The sequence below is a fragment of the Phoenix dactylifera genome, chromosome 15 (assembly GCF_009389715.1).
Source record: "Phoenix dactylifera cultivar Barhee BC4 chromosome 15, palm_55x_up_171113_PBpolish2nd_filt_p, whole genome shotgun sequence".
NCBI lineage: Eukaryota > Viridiplantae > Streptophyta > Magnoliopsida > Arecales > Arecaceae > Phoenix > Phoenix dactylifera.
This window is the reverse complement of record NC_052406.1, coordinates 7,564,864-7,578,610: the sequence shown is the minus strand read 5'-3', so window position 1 is coordinate 7,578,610 and position 13,747 is coordinate 7,564,864. Positions and strand designations below refer to the sequence as shown.

The following is a 13,747-nucleotide window of genomic DNA, read 5'->3' as shown; positions in this document are numbered from 1 at the left end:
GAGTCAAATGATTTGCTCAATTCTTGACCTCTCACACTTACAATGACATCTACACCTTTTCTTTTTTGTTTGATTGAACATTTACACCTGCTGCATCCATATTCATGTTTTATATGGTATGCAACAATACGTATGATAGCAAAGCACCTAAAAATGCAAGTACTGCTACATATTTATGCAGCAATGGAGCAATGCATACGGTATCAAAGAATCCTATAAGGCCTGCTTTTTTTTTGGGCCTGAAGCGGGTGTCTCATACATACTGGGTACGAATACACCTAAAAAAGCTAAAAGATAACAAGTCCTAAAGTACATTGGGTAATCTCTTCTTCTCTGGTCGCAGGATCTTTCTAGAATAGTTAGTCACAAAGTCATATTTGGATGACAAAGATTTTTGACAAGTAGGGACGGAATCAGGGGGCAACCAAGTTACCAAGGCTGTGAGTTTCTCCAAAAACCCACGTACTCCTTGGAACATGGGAATGGTCTTCACTCTAATCCGTATACAACAAACCCTATCTCACTGGATTAGATCTGTTAGGGGCAAAATATCATTGTGGATCTTCCACATAATTTTTATTCTATTTTCAGTAAAATTCTATGTCCTTCTCTCGTTCAAACTTTGTCACACAGTTTAAGATTCTTATAAAATTAGGAATCTAGAAGATTACACGAAAGAATGAAATCCAAAATTTGTCACAGTGTAGTTAAAAATTCTTATCAAATTAGGACTCTATTTCTCTCGATAAAATAGATATCTCCTTAACTCTTCAATCTTGTCCATCTTCTCTCGCGGCATCTGTCCTCTCCCCGTTTCTCGCGCATCTATTCCATCTCCATCTCTTCCACTAGCTATTTACATTTTTGTTTTTCAAATCAGATCATCATTTTTTGCTCAGTTTTTGTTTTTCAGCTCATGCCGTGCTTACTACATGTAACATGATATTTAGTAGTAGTTAGATCAAGTCTATACTTGTCGAGATGATTTCAAAGAAACACTTTTAATGTCAAAATATGTCACAAATATATTGGTAATCTAAATATATAGGCAAATGCAAATTATCAACAATATCAAAATGATAAAGATTTATATTAATTTTAGGCCATTGCACTGCATAGCCATGGCAATGGTGGCATATTATGCTGTTTATTTACTTCTTTTTTTGGTATGTATTTGATCTCTCCAATGCTATAATCCTAGCTTTGTCCCTCTCGATAAAGCTTTCCCTCAGCGATGTGCTAAAAAACTAGGCGGTTTATGAGATTGAAACAACAAAAGTGAAACTTATATCATCTACTAATTCTTGTTATCCGGGTAACCAATTCATTTTTAAAAATGGTTTATCTTATCACATAAAACTCATATCTGCAATTGGAGAAAATCTCTCTTGTACTCGCTCTCTGCCTAACCTCTTCTCAACCACAAACATGTATGGCATATTTGGTGGATGGCTTACTAGATATTCAAACAAAACTTAAAATATATGCATAACTATGATAGTGTATAAAAGGTGTATCTGCATATTTTTCTTTTTGCATGTAACTCTGTGTATCATTAGCATTTGATAGGGATATTGATTAAATAATCAACATGGTCCAGGACACCTATTTTCACATTGTTTGAGGAGGAAATACGGCATGTTCCAGTACTGTGGGGCAATGGTTGGTAGATACTATTATTATTTATATTATTAACAGAGCAGTTTAGTCACCAAATCAGAGTGGCGCAGCGGAAGCGTGGTGGGCCCATAACCCACAGGTCCCAGGATCGAAACCTGGCTCTGATAGAGAAGCTTCCGTTATTTTAAAATTTTATCCCCCGCCGCCAAAACCTTTTTTTTTTTTTCCTGCAAACCTTTATGTACTCCCCCTCCCTCTTCGAGGCTTCCCCCACTTTTCTTTTCTCCCCCCCCGTCCGCCACCAAAAACCCTCCCTCACAACCTCATCAAGGTAAATATTCTACGAATTAAAATTTCCCTTTCGTTTTTTTACATTCACTATTTCTTTCTACCAAAAATCCCACTTATTCTACTCCGTTTAAGACAAATAGAACCCTGATTTTTAGAGTTGCTGGTTCTGTACGCAGTGTTAATAAAATTTATATATTACGTTTTTTCTCATCCGTTTAGTATTTAATTTTTACCTTTCGAGGTAGTTAGTTCAGTATCATCAAGTCGAATAAAGCATTCTTTTATTGGGTTGATTTTGTTGTTGTTGTTGGCGGCTGCGGCGTGTTGTAGTTGTTGATTTGTTTTGGGCTTATCTTAGGATCACTAATGTGTAGTACTTGTATCATGTGTTGCTCCATTTTACTTATTTCATTCAGTTAATTTTGGTGTTGCCAATCATATCATGTGTAAAAAGAAACCGTTTTCCCTAAATTAGGTTGCACTTGTCTTTAGATTTATGGATTTATTATTAGGCAATCATATCATCTCTCATGATTTCTTGCTGAATATTTTAGTGATTTGGGTTTGGAAATACCCGATGAAGGGAATTGTTAAGAAAATAGGCGGTGAAATGCCTGGAGACGATTGCTTAGTGCAGCCCTTATTTGGAGGTGCTATAAGTAGTTGCTTTCCTCAAAGGTTTTAGGTGGTTCCTCATCTTATTTTCTTTCAAATGTAATGATTTTTGGTTTTTGGATAATCCAAATATAATCCTAGAAGTGGGGAAACTAACACATGCCTTTGCTTCGGACAGGATGCAAGCAACATACGGAAAGTTCCTGATCATCAGATTCACTAATAGTTTTACTGCTAAGCTTATATTTATATTAATTTGATGAAGTCTGGGTTTGTTGACATAGTTCTTGTGTTACTAAATCTCTGTAGGAGGTTTTTGCAGATCCTTGCTGGGATGAGAGCCTGATTTTTTAGCTGAAACATGAGGTTGGAGATGCTGGAGGTGCTGTCTGGTTTTTATGTGACACTGCCCATGAACAAGATGCTGAGAAACCATGGTAGCTTTGTTTTCCCATTGCTCTTTTGCTAATCTTGTTTATGCTTGGGGCATTGGGCATGTCTTTAAGAAAACAAATTATCATGCTTAAGGGTGAGCTAACTTTATAAATGCAGAGGCTCTTGGAGTTGCACGATGATTGTACATGTAGTTTTCACAAGCTTCAAACTGCAATTTGATACTAAAGGGCCTACATGTAGTTTTTATGAGGCAAAACTGCTTTTCAAAATATAAAGGCTTGTTACTATATATTTAAAACCACTGTATGGCAACTTGATAGAGATAGAACTTTGAGTCATTATTGTCCGGGCTCTTGTTTTGATGGTGGTGGTGATGGGGGAAGGGCGGGGGGGGGGGGGGGAGTGTTTGATAGAATAAATTTAAGGCAGCTTTTTTTTTCTTTTTTATCACCTAGGTCATGTTCAGTCAGGAACAAAGCAGAATAAAACACCTTGATCTCAGTTAAACTGCTTGATTACTCCAAGCAAACATTTTTTCTTTGGAACAAAGTTGGAGGAGCAATATGGAGATTTCAGAAAAATATTCTACTCATTTTGCTTAACCTGGATAAAAGTATTCAGACAGAATGGTAGAATAGACGTATTCTGGTGAGCGTTTGCCCCTTCTTTTTTCATCCCAAAAAAATTCCTCTTATTAAATTTACCTGGTAAAATCTTCCCGAACCAAACTGGTCTTTAAAGAGCTAATATTTATTATAAGTTCATTTTCTGAAAGTAAACTGTAACTATTCAATAAATCTGAGGGCAGAGCAGACCTTGACCAGGTTTCTCTATAATCTTGTATCTGTTGGGGCTGTAAATATGATAATTAGTCGACCTCCTATTGTCAGTAATAGAGATCATATGGTCTGCGTAGCAAATTAGCAATTACTTTGCAAGAGATAGATGTTGGACATTTTGAATATTTCATTGCTGTCCGACTCTTATATCAGTGATAGGTAGCCTTGGAACAGATGGTGAAGCCTTGAGAGATATGTATGCCTCATGGTATGTTGTACCTTACTATACGGGACGGTACCGGGCATACCATACTGTACCAATGGTATACTGTGTACTGTACCGTACCGACACGATGATAGGGTGGCATCAGTATGAGGTCCGATACCGGTATGGCGAATCTTGGTATGCCTCTTTATAATCTTCTTAATGCTCTTAAATCAGCAATCAGATCCCTTTATATTTCCACAGATTGTATTTGAAGTAGAATTTGTTGGGTGGTGCACGCTCCTATTTAATGAGGACACTTTCTGTGGTCTATGGAACATCGATACCTATTGTTTGTTTGTCATTTGACATCTTGTGTTGAAAGCCCAGTGTAATAGAAGTAGCAGGCTTTGAGGTAATTTGATTATTAAAACTGCAGCCAAAGCCATTTACTAATTGATTTTTTTAATTGTTTGTTAAATAACCAGGTGCTCGAGCATTCTGGCACTCTTGAGGCAGCTGGTTTAGGTTATGGAGGTGGAACCACAATAGTTACAACAGCAGTTGGTCAAATGGTAAACTATTTATTCAACATTTATGTTGTTAGTTTGCTTGCTCGAGTTTTTTATTATTCTTATAACTTTCTTATTTTGGGTATTATTTATGTGATTGCTATCTTTCTGCAATTTTATAACGCATATTGTGGTGGGAATGGTTTTAAAATTTGGAAAATTCAGGGTTGGATTGTTAATGCCAATAAAAATTGACTTTGGTGAGTCAACTCGAAAAACTCAGACATGTTATGACAAATTCTGACTCAGATATGAATAGAAGATAGAAATTTTCGCATTAATCATTTAATCAAGTAATTAATGTTCAACTAGTATCATCCAAATACAAAAAATACTTAGATGTCCTTCATATATTTTGTGTTGACCATATAAAGGGGGAACTAAGGTTAATGCAGTCTTCCGATATTATCATTCTTCTATCTTTTGAATTTGAAACATCATAGGGCTGTGAGATTGTAAGTGGAAGCTTTGATATTATATTAATATTTTTTCAAATGTATATGCATGACTTTTGTATTTAGTTGTTAGTGAAAGTGGTCATTGCACGATTTCTGTCAGCTTCTGCTGCTCTTTGCTGGTCATCATGTACTGTGCTGGGCCAGCAGTATTTGCACCAGGCAGTGGTCGACAGTGCATCGATTGAATCTTTTGTGGCATTTTTTTAATTATAGAGAGATCACAGTGATTTTAGGTATTTCACACTTGTCCCCGACAATATTTTGCAACTTCATTTTGACAGTATACACATATTGGAAACTGAGTTCTGTAGATCATTACATTACAGCAAAGGATGCAATATGATACCTTTTGGTCTCTATATTACAGTGAGGGGGGGGGGGGGGGGCAATCTGAATTCCTGAGTAATATGTTTATTAAGGCTATGCTTATTTTATTCTGGGTTGAGTTGGGATCAACTGACTGCTTGGTCAGTGCTGGTCTTTGCTATTGCGAGGTTTGCATTATTAAAGGGATCCCATTCAGGGCTTTTGTTTCACAAGTGGCATGCCCACGAAGCAACTCTTACAAATAATTGAGATCCAACTAAATTTGTGTTTATATGCATTTCTAGAACTTGTATATAAAGAATACAATCCACTAATTACTAGGACTTGTATATAAAGAATGCAATCTACTAATTACATATTAAAAAGGAGGGAGGCTTTATAAATCTGCCACCACAGTAGAGCATTATCCAAGCTATGTATTTCTGCTCTTCACTGTTCTTAAAGCAAACCTATTATCCAAACCATTGCACCTTGTCGTGATTCTTTGCAATATCTCTTCACCTTGCTTGGTGATTGCATCTGGTAAGTCATCTGCATCAAGCCTTCCTCCCTTCTCTCTCAAACATTTTTATATTCTCAAAATAGGTTCTGTTTTCCTTTTGGCTTTCCCCCTCTCTTCTCCAATGAGTAAAATCAGTAAATACTTGATCAGGATCACTGCAAGAAGAAAAATTAGGAAAGTTGTTTTGGGGATTTTACTCATGCTTGCTGTTTTTAAGTTTGAGATTGCTTAATGCATTATGAAACATATTGTCTTTTCTTTCTTTCCTTTTTTTTGGTTTTATGGGCCTCATCAGATCACATGCTCTACTTGCTGGCAGGTATGGGTCACAGGGCCAGCCGGTCAGGTCTGGTTTAGTCAAGTTTGATTATAGGAGGCTGACCTTAGATCATTTGATCTATGGTTACATGTTCTGTTTTTATCTTGGATTTGTTGCACATAAGAATTGAGAGATATCTGAACACATTAAAAAAAAAATCTTAACTGGAATATTCATTTCATAATTGGAACCATGTTTTAAAGCTTGCTGATGGTACAATTGATTGTTAGGAAACTCAAAATTAAATATGAACACTCTGCTTGACATCAATTATGGTCTCAGACTCATCATCAAAATACCACTAGCATGCCCTGAAAGAGCCTACTCTTTGCCACATCATAATGAAGATATGTCCATTCTTGCAAATCAAAGCTTAAGCTTGTTGGAGGATTTTCCATCATGCTAGGGTGCACATATGGTCAAGTTACAGGATGATGAAGATTTCGAATAGGTGGTTTGGTGGATAGCAAGCATGAGAAAACTATTGGAGTATCTACAATTATTCTAACTCACATGTAGAGGTATGAGATAGTTTCCATTCTTAGGAAATTGGGCACACAAGAAGAGAAGTTAACTGCAGTTTGGTTGGAAGCTGAGAAGGGTCCGATGAAATATCTTCTTGTGTATGTGTCTGCAAGACCTACATTATATTAATTCTCATACGATTGGTGAAGGTTTCATGTGGTGAATTTTACATCATTTCGCCAAAGGTTTGTTGTATCGGTCGTCGGTACTGGTGCCTACTGACTGTACTTGTACCGAACCAGTACATGGTACGGGATGTATGGACACTCGGTATGCCGAACTGGGTACCATACCGAGCATACTGACACAGTGACACCATAATAGGATGGTGCAAGTACGGGATCTGGTATTGATACAGCGAATCTTGATTTAGCCCATTCTGAATCCAAGCATGGAGCATATTATTAACAAAACAGTTGTAATAGCAGACTTGAATTGGGGTGGGGGAACTGATGGTTTTATATCACGTGAAACCGTGACTAAAACTATTCATTCATATATAACACTTATGATGAATGTGAGAGGGATGAAATTAGTTCTGGACTTCAATGTGACTTGGATGTCACTTACGTTCCTTTTGTTTTCATTTCTCTCAAATACTCTCCTACTTTTATGAAGCTGCTATGATATCTGAAGACCTTTGTCATGAAGACTTGTAGGCATTTTGAGATATGCCATTGTTGATAACCCTTTGCACTGCACTAGCATTTCTATTTTCTAAGCGCATTGAGTTAGTGCAAAAAATCGCCTGTCAATGGGCTAGGAAATCTGTTCTGCACTGCCAATTTAGGGAGATGCAAGACTTATGTCTAAACTTAACACTGAGTATTCTGAAGGTTTATATATGTATATATACATACATACATGCATAAATACATACATACGTACATATACATATATATGTACACATACATACATATATATGTGTGTGTAAACATTTATTGATTATCCTTATTTCATGAAAATTGAATTTCTTAAATATGACAGTTGTTCCAGTCCTTGCATATCAACTTTTTCGGTAACCATTTGAATTGATGAATCCATTTATCTACTGCAGAAAAAGAATTTATGTCCTGTCGTTTGTGATATTCTATACTTCTTTCAGTGATAGACATAAGTAGCTATGATACAAATTGTTATCAAAAGTTTTGATTACTTGGGTCTTGATATGTGACATGTTTGAGAAGAAACAACACTTTGAGATTCAGTGAACTCGTTTATAGGATTAATATAACCTATTATATGAGGCTAATATATTAATGACATGACATATAATTTGAGGAAAAGAAAAGGACTCAGATACATGTCTGATGCTTCTATTCACTAAGTAATATTGATGCACCAGTTTGTGGGTACTGTTATTTTAACACTGCTGGCAAAATAAGTGCCTGCTTCTTATGGTGTGGTTTGTGTGAGAACTGCAGTATCTCTGTTCATTAAAAATGACTTTTTTCTTCTCTTTGATAGGTTATATCAAAAGGAAGACAAGTAAGGGAGGCACAGAATGTTGGGTGGGTAAGTTCACTTTTTGTTTTTCTTGTTAGGCATAAAAATGGTTAGATAAATGTTGGCTTGAACTGTTGCTTGATTTCAGGTATATCTGGCAAATTTGCATCTGAAGGAAGTTTCTTCTGATGTGCTTGATTACTGTATATGAGCCGATATTGATGAAGTAAGTGTCAAGCATAACTTTGTGATTAAAAACATTTAATCATGAAGTTATCTCATGTTCGCCTCCATGTAAGGTCTATTTCTTGGATTTAGATATGCTCCACCCTCTATTACAATTGAACTGCCTATCTATTATAGTCAAGTGCCATCCTTTCTTATGCAATATATGTTCGTTCTCAGATAATTACCAAAAAATAGAAGTTCTTATAGTTGAACTTAGCTCATGCCATATCAGCAGTATCTCCATAGTTTATGTTTCTAATGGCCTTATTCATATGCATGTTGGAATGTGTTCTAACTGCAAAATTGCCTTGTAGTTCCATGCTTCCATTTGCTGGTTAATTCTACATTCATGAATTGTTGATGGTTTTCTATTTACAATTGTTTTTAGAGAGGTAACACATAAATGCTTGAATAAGGAAGAGATTATCAGTGTTTATGTTTAACATGTTAATGATAGAGTTCCCTTTTCTGTACTCATTTTTTGCTCATATGCTGTGGCACTGTGCCTAGGCTTGCCAGGCAAAAAGTAAACAGGTCACTGCCAATAGTATGAAATTCTCAATGAAGTGAGTTGATAGTAAAAATTAGTCTGACAGATGGTTGTTACAAATTGCTTTATGAACAAGAATATGAGCTTGTGCTTTAGTTTCACAAGGCAATGATCTGGCATCTAGAATCCAGAGATGCCTGCAAAGCAGGCTTTCTATTCCCTTAATGAGTTTTCTTGTAAGATCTTTTGAGAATTTAGACCATATTTTAATATTGGAATCTATTAAATCGATGGAAGTAATATACTAAATAGTAAGTTTCTGGAAGACAATAAATCTAGCTCCATGGGTGCTGTTTGTCTTCAGGATTTTATAAATTTGATGAGAGGGGTTTAGAGCTAAATAAAGGAAAAATGAAGGGGGTGCGGAATTTGGATATAAGGAAGATGAAACCTTTTTCCTTTTCTTTTTTGTTTTTTTTTTCAGGGGGAGGGTGGGGCAAGGGGGGGAGGGGAGATGCAGGGAGGGAGGGAGGTTGCTTGCTTTCTCATGCTGGTGGCAGGATATTGTGATAGAGAAGCGATCCAATGTAATATGGATACAAAGATGACTATCAGAACCATACTGGTGTCTCATGCCGGTGGCAGGATATTGTGGGAGTTGCATGCTGTCTCATGCTGGTGGCGAGATATTGTGATAGAGAAGTGATCCAGTGCAATATGGATACAAAGATGACTATCAGAACTATACTGGTGTTATTAACCAGCAACAAATGCACTGAGCTTGTGTGATAACTATTTGTGAAGAAATGTACATGTAATTGGACCTTGCTATGAGGTCTGAAAGATATGTCAGGGAAGCCACATGTAATGCATAAGATTTGGGAGGTCGTGCCTTACAGCTCAGGTTACTTTAAGACATGCTATTGATACCGAGCACAACGCCCCAGTGACATAGCCTCAACAACTTTCTTGGGGGAATTTTTTTTTTGTCAATTTTCATGAAGAGCTCATGGATGACGTGTATGTGGTAATTATTGAACTGGTAGTTTCTGAAGACATTCATCTATCAGTTATGTGGCTTAAATGGCTCATTTGTTGATGTATTATGTTGTCTAAAATCTGCATGACTGATGGCTGACCTGTGTTGTGCTTTCTGCAATAACTGACATCCAATTAGCATGCATGATCATGGTGGGCCTGTCGGCTTGCATGTTAGCCTTGTTGTAATGTGATTTTAGTTCCATTATCTCTATGCAATGTAAATTTGCTCTGTTATTTGGTATTATCTGGTATGATGTCTAATATCTGCATGTCGGACGAAATCTCTCAACTAGGCATGCTTTCTTAGGAGGTATTGAAATGCAGGTGTGTGTTGAATTTTTTTCCTTTTATCAGTCCTCTTTTTGTGGCTTTCAAGGTATATTTTTCACTTTAAAGGCTGTATCTTTTCTGTTATGATTTCAGCCATTTGAGTGAAAGTGCTGGGACTGCAGGAGCTGGTCCAGCTGTACCGGCTGCACAATCTGGATGTCTGCCGGTAGCTGAGGTCTTCAAGCTTGCTGTCACCAACTTTAATGTCCATGACTGGAGTCTTTTTGGGTCAGGGGCTTGAGAAAATAAAAGCAGATAAGTATGTGGGTTATTTTATGAACAAAACGTTACCATCTCTTCTACCCCGCGGCCATTCTTCTAGAAATGGGCTAAATGTCTGTGCCTCATGTGAAGCACATCTTGGTCGTATGTTAGAACTGTTGAAAGTCTGAAGGTATGTACAAGATTTCAATCTATTCTAAATAGGGCCCATGTTTTCAATAGTACACAGTGTCTAATGCATATTATGAACCACCATAGGATCCTAGCCGACGTTCATCCAGTATTTATGAATTTTCCGAGGTGCATATCTATAATAAGGAGAGAGTATTTAACCAAAGGGAAGAGAGATTCTTCCAATCAGGTATTGGAGGCCAGCCGTAACAGCTTAGCTGCTAACAACTGGGCCAAGCTCTCCACGTAAATTGATTTTGTACTACATTTATTCTTCCATGTTTTGCTAAATTTTGGATCATATATTAATTATCAGTTATTACGTTGTTTTACGAGACACTGTCAGTCAACTAGGATTCTGATAACTTGATTGAAATTTTACATTTTAACTAGTAGACATTACTGCTCTTTGCTGCACCAATTGCCGGTTTTTTTTCCATCACACTCATTTGTGTTTTAGAAGTTAGGAGTTAGGACAGGTACTACATGACAGTAAAGAGGAAATTTACAGTGGGAATCTTTAGCTAAATCCATGGTATGAAAACCCATTTCTAACAGCTGGAAAGATGAATTCTCACAGTGAGAGGAAGTTGGAAAAAAAAAACAGGATATTTTCTTCTGACATGAAAATTTGCAGGGTACCTGGTTGAGTTCATTTCAATTTTATTCAATTTGTTGTTGATGTGTTCATAACTTGGTTGACTTCAGTCAATTCTCAAATGCTGCATCATCCAGTTTGTATTTAAAATTTACTGAAAGTTTTCTTGATCTATGCATATCTTTTCTTCCATTCCCAGTTACTATGCAGGATGCTTATCAACACCTAGTGTTCTAACTTCCGACAGAAATCTCAGGATACCTCTTCAAAGACCTTGCATGATTTATGCTGTGTTCCTCTTTTACAGGTGCATCACTCCAACTGATGGTTTTAGTTGCAGCTGAAAACCAAATCACCGAGGCAGATTAGAACATTGCCCGAATGTCATTATGAGGCTACAAATCTTTCCACTGTTTTCGAACTTCAGCTCTCAATTAGAAAGATGGTTCGGTGTGCCATATCGTCAGCTCTGTCGCTGTTGTTTTCGCTGTCACCGCTGTCTATTATTAGTGCTGTTGCTGCTTCTCACATTATTGTATTTGCTCATGTTACCATTGCTGGGCCCAGGTGGAGAGCTCCATTCCTGATAGGTTTGAAAGTGGCAGGCCCTATCTGTTTGTCAGTTGCGAGCTTTCATGGGCCTTGCACCTGATCGGTTTGAGTTGTGGGTTCCATTGCTTCTTCTGAGCTGGTTCCGATCATATATGTTTAAAGAGATGGCATGAAATGTCTTGCTTTCACTATCAATAATTCTAGTAACGTGGGCCATGTAAGGTTGGAGCTTCACTGGTTTTTCGATGTCACGTTAAAAAAAGAACAAGAAGAATGCTTTGCCGTGCATCTTAGGTATGTATTGTCCGATAATGACACAGGATTATTGTGCAGATGCAAGCTCTTCCACCAAGTTGCCATGCATGAGCCATCAGGAGCTAAAGACCAGCAGGTACACCTGATGGGGCGTTTGGTATGGGGTGATCGTTCCAGGATCAAGAGTGATATGGGTGGAGGTGATAAGATCACCGCATTTAGTTGAACCACGGTGATCCTAAATCACCTCCACTCCTCAAATCACCATCCAATTTGGTGACGGTGATGAGATATCCGTCTTTGAGGTCGGAAATCTAAAATCACCCTAGGACAGTGATCTTGGGTTGAAAGTTAAAGACAAAAATATCCCTCAATTTAGCAGAAAAATTGATATATTAGTATACCATCAATATATTATGTTAATGTTTATATATATATATATATATATAAAATATTATGTTGATATTATATATTATATTAATGATATATATTATATTATAATATATTACTAATCATATTATTATTGAAGGATAATTTTAAATTATAGTAGAAATATATTATTATATTTTATATTTATATAATAAAAATATTTAATATGTTACTCATATTTACCTTATTTTTCTAATCAAAATAATTATTAGTATTAAAAATCTATTATAAGTATAAATAAAAATATTAATTTTATAATGAAAAATAACATATTTTTATAAGATTTATAATTTATAGGAGTAATCAATATATTTTTATAGAATATATTAATAACTAATATATTGATAAATTTATTAATATTTTATTATAATATATATTTTATATGATTAATAAATATATGATAAGGGCTACTAAAAGTAAAATATGTGCTAAAATTATGGAGCTATTATAAGAATTAGCATATTGACTTATATTTTTGATTTATGAGAATTAAAAATACATAAAAAATTCATTTAAGATATATCAGGGGTATTTGTGGTATTATATGGTTGGTGATCTTGGATTTCCGTATTATACCAAACAAGTTACTTATGGATATTTGGAAATTTTTAATCACTAGATCATGGCCTACCAAACAAATTGATCTTAGATCACTGGGGATTAAATCACCTCAGCATTTGGATCACCGGATATTTTAGATCACCGTGGTGATTCTGTTGGGGTTACCAAACCCCCCTGAGAGTTTATTTACCCAACGGTTAAAAACTTTGGGTATCATGAGATCAGGCCGGTTTCAGGGTTCATGTGTGCAGTCTGGGCCTTATCAATTTCTGGGTAAAACTCTTGGGCCCAATCCCTTTTGGACAAAGAGGTGGGGCCCACTAAGAACTGCAAGCAGGAGCGCAGCAAGTTATAAACTTTGTACAGTCTGCCTCCTCCAATCCAAGAGGGGGCTTTAATTTATGGTCGGAGTTGGCTTCTGGTCACCGCCAGTGAACTTTAGGCTCCTGTGGCCCACCTCTCCATCGAATTTAATCGCCCTTCTGGTTTAAGCCCATATTGGGAAGTCATGTGGGCCCATGAGCTTGTGCAGGGGGCTAACGCATGCGATGTTTAGTTGTTGATCTCTGAAGGCTGATTTAAAGAGTTTGCTCCTTTTTCACCTCTTATTGCTGTCAGTGAGTGGGATCTGTCCGGGGAAAACGGGCTGCAGATCTTGGGTGCTTGCATGGATTCTTTATACAAATATTATAGCTGTAGGGTTGGCAGTGGACTGGGTTTTTGGCAAGTTGAGAGTAATAACCTAGCTAGACTTGTTGCTAGATCAGGGAACTCAACATGTACCCATCCACAAGCTGATTCCCCATTCCTACGAG

The 13,747-nt window shown here is 36.7% G+C and overlaps 1 long non-coding RNA gene and 1 other non-coding gene across 9 annotated transcripts; both read left to right on the top strand.

Moving 5' to 3' along the window:
* Positions 1-1,715: 1,715 nt before the first annotated feature.
* Positions 1,716-1,787, top strand: TRNAM-CAU. The gene has a single exon. It is a non-coding gene; the product is annotated as a tRNA-Met (tRNA).
* Positions 1,788-1,859: 72 nt separating this feature from the next.
* Positions 1,860-11,975, top strand: LOC103719998. Of its 8 annotated transcripts, none has more exons than XR_005515156.1 (7): positions 1,860-1,951; positions 2,466-2,963; positions 3,915-4,104; positions 4,395-4,481; positions 8,077-8,124; positions 8,204-8,281; positions 11,443-11,975. It is a non-coding gene; the product is annotated as an uncharacterized LOC103719998 (long non-coding RNA). The 8 variants fall into 8 exon arrangements; XR_005515152.1 differs by lacking the exon at positions 3,915-4,104 and having other exon boundaries at positions 1,862-1,951; positions 2,466-2,596; positions 2,705-2,963; XR_005515157.1 differs by lacking the exon at positions 3,915-4,104 and having other exon boundaries at positions 2,849-2,963.
* The last annotated feature ends 1,772 nt before the right edge of the window (positions 11,976-13,747 follow it).